The sequence below is a fragment of the Macaca mulatta genome, chromosome 10, assembly GCF_049350105.2.
Source record: "Macaca mulatta isolate MMU2019108-1 chromosome 10, T2T-MMU8v2.0, whole genome shotgun sequence".
Taxonomy (NCBI): domain Eukaryota; kingdom Metazoa; phylum Chordata; class Mammalia; order Primates; family Cercopithecidae; genus Macaca; species Macaca mulatta.
Genome location: NC_133415.1, coordinates 86,465,509 through 86,474,062, shown reverse-complemented (window position 1 = coordinate 86,474,062; position 8,554 = coordinate 86,465,509). Strand labels below are relative to the sequence as shown.

The 8,554-nt window shown below is 50.8% G+C and overlaps 1 long non-coding RNA gene across 1 annotated transcript; it reads right to left on the bottom strand.

The window, feature by feature from the left end:
* Nucleotides 1–6,027: 6,027 nt before the first annotated feature.
* Nucleotides 6,028–7,025, bottom strand: LOC144332084 (uncharacterized). The gene is made up of 2 exons (XR_013399835.1): nucleotides 6,326–7,025; nucleotides 6,028–6,185 (listed from the first exon to the last, which is right to left on the bottom strand). It is a non-coding gene; the product is annotated as an uncharacterized LOC144332084 (long non-coding RNA).
* Nucleotides 7,026–8,554: the final 1,529 nt, after the last annotated feature.

The window sequence follows — 8,554 nt, the reverse complement described above, 5'->3', positions numbered from 1 at the left end:
TACCTCAGAAGCGTGTGCTCCACACGGACTCCCAGCCAAGCAGGGCTGAGCCTCAAACACCCTCCCTGTCTCCCTTCCTCATGCCCCTACGAGTGCTTCCTGGGACCACTTCCCATATGAACCACTTGCACTCAAATCCTTATCTTAGAGTCTGCTACTGGGGGAACCCAAACTAGAATTGGCCTCTGGACAGTAGGTTGAGAGGCAGTATAGCATGGTGGTCAGGGACATCGGCTTTGGAGCCAGAGTGCCTAGGCTCAAGCCCTGGCTCCACAGTTTCCTTGGGCAAGTGACTGAGCCATTCTGTGCCTCTGTTTCCTCATTGATAAACTAGGCGTTGTAGCACACACCTCATCGAGTGGTCTGGAAGGTTAAAGACTATGACACAGTTAAAGCGAGTCCTCAATAAATGCTGTTATTTCCAATAGAGCATCCAAATGTAGAGGAAGGGTGCCCCTGAGGACTGAGCACACCCTGCTTTTAGCCTGTCCTGCCCCCAGCTGAAGGTGAAACCTTGGCCGCCTGCCCTCCTGAAGTCCCCCCACTGCTGCTGGGGGTTGGCCAGCTCCGCCACCGACTGTCTCTGCTCTCTAAGAATAGGTTTCCCTCCCAGATGGCATCTCTCTGGATGCTGCTAGAGCATCTGGTGCTTCCAACTGCACACTCCAGGGAGGAAGGCGGTGTGGTCCGCGCCGGGGAACAGGGCTTTGGCTTCCAGCAGATCTGAGAGGAGTCCCGTTTGGCTCCTTCCTAGCTGCGCTCCATTCTCTAAGACCTGTAAAACAGGGATGGCCAGAGGGCTCTTGTCACACAGTAAGCACTATGCTTCCTAAACTCTAGTTCCTGAAATAGAATGGTTTAACCTCTACTTACTAAACACCTGCTACAATCCTGTTAATTCTTTTGATGTGTAAGACTAAATATATATATATATACACACACACATATATACACATATATATGTATATATATATTTTTTGAGACAAGAGTCTCACACTGTCGCCCAGGCTGAAGTGCAGTGGCATGATCTCGGCACACTGCAAGCTTCTCCTCCCAGGTTCACACCATTCTCCTGCCTCAGCCTCCCGAGTAGCTGGGACTACAGACACCTGCCACCGTGCCTGGCTAATTTTTTGTATTTTTTTTAGTAGAGATGGAGTTTCACCATGTTGGCCAGGATGGTCTCGATCTCCTGACCTTGTGATCCATCCGCCTCAGCCTCCCAAAGTGCTGGGATTACAGGCGTGAGCCACCATACCCGACCTAAAAAATATATTTTTAAATCAATACTACACATAGTACAAAATTCAAAGTTATAAAAAGTCTGTAGCCAAGCATAGTGGCTCATGCTATAATCCTAACACTGGGAGCCTGAAGCAGGCTCATTGCTAGAGCCCAGGAGTTCAAGACCAGCCTGGGCAACATAGGGAGACCCTGTCTCTATAAAAATTACAATCAGCCTGGTGTGGTGGCATGCACATATAGTCCCAGCTACTGGGGAGGCTGAGGTGGGGGGATCACCTGAACCCAGGAGGTTAAGGCTGCAGTGAGCTGTGATCATGCCACTGCACTCTAGTCTGGGTGACACTGAGTGAGACCCCTTTCCCCTCCCCCTGCAAAAAAAAGGGGCCGGGCATGGTGGCTCTCACCTGTAATCCCAGCACTTTGGGAGGCCGAGCCAGGTGGATCACTTTAGGTCAGGAGTTCAAGACCAACCTGGCCAACATGGCGAAACCCCGTCTCTACTAAAAATACAAAGATGAACTGGGTATGGTGGCACGTGCCTGTAATCCCAGCTACTTGGGAGGCAGAGGCGGGAGCATCGCTTGAACCCGGGAGGCGGAGGTAGCAGTGAGCCGAGACCACACCCCTGCACTCTAGCCTGGGTGACAGAGCAAAACTCTGTCTCAAAAAGAAAAAAAAAAAATAGGCCGGGCGCGGTGGCTCAAGCCTGTAATCCCAGCACTTTGGGAGGCCGAGATGGGCGGATCACAAGGTCAGGAGATCGAGACCATCCTGGCTAACACGGAGAAACTCCGTCTCTACTAAAAAATACAAAAAACTAGCCGGGCGAGGTGGCGGGCGCCTGTAGTCCCAGCTACTCGGGAGGCTGAGGCAGGAGAATGGCGTGAACCCGGGAGGCAGAGCTTGCAGTGAGCTGAGATCCGGCCACTGCACTCCAGTCTGGGTGACAGAGCGGGACTCCGTCTCAAAAAAAATAAAATAAATAAATAAATAAATAAATAAAAAGTATAACAGGGAAAAGTCAGATTCCTTCCTACACCTGTGCTGCACCCCCAGGCCCTTCCTTTGCGGTGGCACCCACTGTTAGCACTTTCTCATACAGCCTTCCTGAAATATTCTATGCACAGCCATGTATTTTTGTCTTAAACTTACGTTGCAGTGTCGTCTCAACTCTTTGGCATTTCTTCCTTGTCCTCTGTGTGTCTGGTTTCTCTTTGATCAAGAATCCGATATAAAAGTGAGTCTTTTCTTTGAGCCTGTTTCCCCCTACACCCCTGACAACTTCCCCTCCCAGATATCTTGGGCAGATCCTTGCCATGATCAGTGTGAAGATGATGGTCCCAGGTGTCCTGAGCCTTACAGTAGATGACACCAAGCATTCAGGCCCACGGAACTCCAAGTAAAAGAGGAAGGACAAAACTCAAGTTAATTTGGGCCTCTTCTGCTGCTCTGCTCCCAAATTAGAGATGCTAAGTGAACCCATGTGAGCGCGGTGACTCACAGGCCCAGACGCCAAGAAGCTGCCTTGTGTGATGCTCGCCACTGCAGTCTTCCACATTGAGGCTCCAGAAGGGATTCTGGTGACAGTGTTTCCTTCCACATTGTTCACTTTTCCCTTCCCATGAGTGCATTTGGGGTGTATAAGAATCAGACTTTGAACGTGGCTCTCTCCTAAACCAGAATGCCATACTGTACTCAACCTCTCAAAACGAAGCCCACGTCACCACAATTTGTGACTTCAGATGGGTTGCTTTCTATGACAAATTTGAGGATCTTTATAAAAAGAAATGTTTTTTTTTTCTTCCCCTTCCTTGTCTTGTTCCAGATTCACAGGGGGAGAGTCTGTCTTAGTTCAGCCTTGAAGGGCATTTGGGGTGAGCAAGTTTTGATTTTCAGCAGAGGGTGCCCTGTAGAGTGGGACCCATGCTGGTCTCAGCCACCCAGATAGAAGACAGAGGGAGATAATGATCATGTAGTCCTTCAGATAAAAACTAAAAGTGAAATAAATTAATTAAAAAATAAAGAAGACAGAGGGAGAGCTGAGCTCTCCTGAGTTTTGTTCTGAGAAATGGTTTCTGAACAGAGGCGCCCTGTTTTCTGTGCTGGGACTCTCAAAACTGCTGCAGATGTCATAATTTAATAAAGAAGACAGAAGCCAGGCGGAATGGAAGTGTGGGTCCCAGTGTCTGTGTCAGAAGCCTCATTCTCATTGCTTTTCCGGCCTCTCCCTCCAGCTTCTCCTCATGGGCTGGATGTCAGCTGGAAGAAGGATCAGGGCCAGACCACATCAGCTCCTTTAGGACACTCCTTTTTTTTTTTTTTTAAATTTATTTTTGAGATGGAGTCTCACTCTGTTGCCAGGCTGGAGTGGAGTGGTGTAATTGAGGCTCACTGCAACCTCTGCCTCCCAGGTTCAAGCGATTCTCCTGCCTCAACCTTTCAAGTAGCTGGGACTACAGGCATGTGCCAACACGCCCAGCTAATTTTTGTATTTTTAGTAGAGACGGAGTTTCACCATGTTGGTCAGGCTGGTCTTGATCTCTTGCCCTCGTGATCCGCCTGCCTCGGCCTCCCAAAGTTCTGGGATTACAAGCATGAGCCACAGTGCCTCGCCATGTTCTTTCTTTAACACACTAAATAACAAGATCTGGCCAGTTGCAGTGGCTCACGCTTGTAATCCCAGGACTTTGGGAGGCTGAGGCAGGTGGATCACCTGAGGTAAGGAGTTGAGACCAGCCTAACCAACGTGGTGAAACCCCATCTCTACTGAAACTACAAAAATTAGCCAGGCATGGTGGCACATGCCTGTAGTCCCAGCTACTCGGGAGGCTGAGGCAGGAGAATCACTTGAACTTGGGAGGCGGAGGTTGCAGTGAGCCAAGATCGCGCTATTGCACTCCAGCCTGGGGACGAGAGCGAGACTTCGTCTCAAAATAAATAAATAAAATAAAAGGATCTAGCATGAGGTTCAAAATGGCCATGATTTCAAAGGTAGGATAAGCATGAGCATATCCCAGGGTACCCGCAGCACTGGGAGGGGAGATGGAAACAGCTGTGATTTCTATTGGGTACAAAGTCCCACATGCTGCCAACAGCCCTCTGGTTCGTTGCCTACATTCAAAATGGAAGGAAATGTTCCATTGCAGTTAGAGGCTAGTGAAAATAAAAATGTAATTTTTTTTTCTGTCTAAGTTCATGGAACTTGGGGTCCATGGGTCCCAGATTCTGAGTCTGTGCTCAAGAGTAGCCTTCCCTGGCCGGGCACAGTGGCTCATGCCTGTAATCCCAGCACTTTGGGAGGCCAAGGTGGGCAGATCACCTGAGGTCGGCAGTTCGAGACCAGCCTGACCAACATGGAGAAACCCCGTCTCTACTAAAAATACAAAATTAGCCAGGCGTGGTGGCACATGCCTGTAATCCCAGCTACTAGGGAGGCTGAGGCAGGAGAATCGCTTGAACCTGGGAGGAGGCAGAGGTTGTGGTGAGCCGAGATCACGCCATTGCATTCCAACCTGGGCAACAAGAGTGAAACTCCGTCTCCAAAAAAAAAAAAAAAAAGTCATCCCCACCTGACCGCATAGCAGCTGGCATTGTGTCTTTTTGTTGTTGTTGTTATTTATTTATTTATTTTGAGAAGAAGCCTCATTCTCTTTCCCAGGCTGGAGTGTAGTGGTTTGATCTCGGCTCAGTGCAACCTTTGTCTCTTGCGTTCAAGTGATCCTCCTGCCTCAGCCTCCTGCCTAGCTGGGATTACAGATGAGTGCCACCACGCCCAGCTAAGTTTTGTATTTGTAGTACAGACGGGTTTTCACCATGTTGGCCAGGCTGGTCTTTTTTTTTTTTTTTTTTTTTGAGACGGAGTCTTGCTCTGTCGCCCAGGCTGGAGTGCAGTGGCACGATCTTGGCTCACTGCAAGCTCCACCTCCTGGGTTCACGCCATTCTCCTGCCTCAGCCTCCCGAGAAGCTGGGACTACAGGCACCTGCCACCACGCCCGGCTAATTTTTTGTATTTTACCGTGTTAGCCAGGATGGTCTCGATCTCCTGACCTTGTGATCCGCCCGTCTCGGCCTCCCAAAGTGCTGGGATTACAGGCATGAACCACCGCGCCTGGCCGGCCAGGCTGGTCTTGAACTCCTGGCCTCAAGTGATCCGCCCGCCTTGGCCTCCCAAAGTGCTGGGATTACAGACATGAGCCACCGTACCCAGCCGCAGCTGGCATGGTTTACCGAGCCTTGAGCACAGGAATCATACGAATACTGGCTAATGTTGGCTGAATTCTTAGAAAGTGCCAGGTGATGGTGGAGGCCAGGATTCAGTGACAAAAGAAGGCAGTTACCACGTGGGGCTCATAGCCTAAGGAGGGAAGACTGACCAGTGATGTGATATTCCAGAACTTTGGAGAGTGGTGGGTGCCATGAAGTCATACAGGGCAGTGTGATAGAGGGGCTTGGGAGGAGAGAATGGGAGGCTGTTTTCTGGGGAAGGCCTCTCTGAGGAGGTGATGTTTGCTCTGAGCCCTGAATACTGAGGAGGGAGCTCTGCAAGGCTAGAGGAAGGTCGTTCCAATCAAGGGTTCTGCAAGTGCACAGGCCCTGAGGAGGGAGCAGCCCAAGGCATTCCAAGGCCAGGAAGGGGCCAGCGTGACTGACTGAGTGCAGGGGTGGGGCTCGCTGGAGGTGAAGCCGGGAGGCCAGCTGGATCCACCAGGCAGGCTTCATGGGCCAGGGCAAGGGGTCTGGGTTTTCTTCTAAGTGTGGCGGGCAGCCTGTGGCAGGTTTTGTTTTTGTTTTGTTTTTTTTTTTGAGACGGAGTCTCGCTCGGTCACCCAGGCTGGAGTGCAGTGGCCGGGTCTCGGCTCACTGCAAGCTCCGCCTCCCGGGTTCACGCCATTCTCCTGCCTCAGCCTCCCGAGTAGCTGGGACTACAGACGCTCGCCACCTCGCCCGGCTATTTTTTTTTTTTGTATTTTTTACTAGAGACGGGGTTTCACCGGGTTAGCCAGGATGGTCTTGATCTCCTGACCTCGTGATCCGCCCGTCTCGGCCTCCCAAAGTGCTGGGATTACAGGCTTGAGCCACCGCGCCCGGCCTGTGGCAGGTTTAGGCTGGGGAGTGACGTGATGATGGTTATGTTTGGGGAAGATGCTTCTAGTTAGTGTATAGAACAGAGTGTAGGGGCCAGGCCGGCGGCATACATCCCAGTGAGGAAGCCACATGGTGGTCCTGGAGGGAGACCAGGGTGGGCGACGACAGAGGTAGAGAAGAGTGGGCACATCTGGGGTGCACTTTGGAGAGAGACACAGTGGCCCAGGGCTTTGGTGGGGGGTGAGGGAGAGGGGTGTAGTGAAGGATGCCCATAGTTCCCCTCCTAGGCCTTGCCTCCCAGCTAAGAAACAGACCCTGACCTTCCTTCCCTCGCACCCCACCTCCTCAGCCCCCTCAGTGCCCTCTATGGCCCCTCGGGGACCTGCCTCCTGCCCACTGGGCCCCTGGCATCCCCGGCTTCCCAGCTGGCCCGATTGTTGTTACTCCCCAGGGAGTCATGGGAACACACTCCCCCTTCCCCCGCCACCCCCCTCTTCCCAGACAGGGCCAGGCCCTAACAATGTCCCTCAGCCAGCCAGTGGCCTGGACACAATACCCGTGTTTCGGTTTGCTGCCAGCTCCGGGAGGCCTGCTGGGTTTCCTGGTCTGTGTGGCATATATATAACTCTGGCTTCCAGCAGGGATTTTTTTGTTTGTTTGTTTGAAAAAAAAAAAAAAAAAAAAAGAATCTCTGGCTCCTCCTCTTTGAATATCTTAATATATTATAAAAAGTCTTTCTCTTCCCATCCTGAGCCCTCCCCATACGCCTCCCTGACTGCCTTTGCCATGTGCCTGTCAAGCCGGGGACCAAATGCAGGTCAGCAGGTGTCAGTGAGAAAATGACAAAAAGAAAGAAAAGCTGATCGCTCCACCATGACCAGCCTCGAATGTGCTGGGGATGCTGAAGGTCATGAGGACAACCTGAGGGCCTGTGACGCGGCAGGCCCTGAGCCTGGCACTTTTTGTACACCACAGCTTGTCACTTCTAAGATGCCATCCAATATGAGATATGCCATTTTGAGCCCCTAAGAAAAATAGTTACTGACTACAAATGGATATTCCACGGATCCTAGGATGCACCTCAATTTCAGAGAGGTTAAAATATGAAAGAAAAGGTCTCAGAATCAATGGATTATGGTATTATTTCATTTTACACGCTTCATTGCCCTCCAAACATAGAGGTTTTTTTTTTTTCCTCCTTGTGGCTAATAGAATGTGGGAGGCAGTGCAGGAATTGCTTCATGAAAATTCTCCTATTCTGCAGCCTAACAAGAAGTTTTTCTTTTTTCTTTTTTTTTTTCTTTTTTTGAGACAGTCTCATTCTGTCACCAAGGCTGGAGTGCAGTGGCGCGATCTCAGCTCACTGCAATCTCCATTTCCGGGGTTCAAGCAACTCTCCTGCCTCAGCCTCCCAAGTAGCTGGGATTACAGGCGTGTGCCACCACACCTGGCTAATTTTTTTATTGTTTTGTTTTTTTATGAGACGGAGTTTTGCTCTGTCACCCAGGCTGGAGTATAGTTGGTGTGATCTTGGCTCACTGCAACCTCCGCCTCCCAGGCTCAAGTGATTCTCCTGCCTCAGCCTCCTGAGTAGCTGGGATTACAGGCATCTGCCACCACGCCCGGATAATTTTTGTACTTTTAGTAGAAACGGGGTTTCACCATGTTGGCCAGGCTGGTCTCGAACTCCTGACCTCAGGTGATCCGCCCGCCTTGGCCTCCCAAAGTGCTGGGATTATAGGTGTGAACCATTGCGCCCAGCAAGAAGCATTTCTTCAGAGGAAAAATCGAGAGAGGAATGTAGGCAAGCTGCTTCAGGGAGTCATTCTGCACTCTTCACAACAGCCGACATTCACATTGACCACTCCCTATGTGCCAGGCATGTTAATAACTCAATGTCCCAACAACTCCATCAGGTAAACACTATGATTATTATCATCACCATTTTACAGATGAAAAAACTGAGCCCCTCAACTGTAAAGGCCTCCTACTCCCACCTTCACTGTGGCCCCAGTCAGGGGAGGCAATAGTAATATGTCCAGTTTTGCCCCACTCCTTGGAAAAGCATGACCCCTCCTGAGAGGCTTGGGTGATGAAGAGAAAGGAAGTTGCCCCGTGTGAGGCTTGGAGAGAAGGGAGTTCCCCAGAGCCTGCACTCAGGGAGTGACCAGTGCTGGGGGGAGACTCGAGAGTCGACTGAGACCTATGCAGTTACCTTGGACC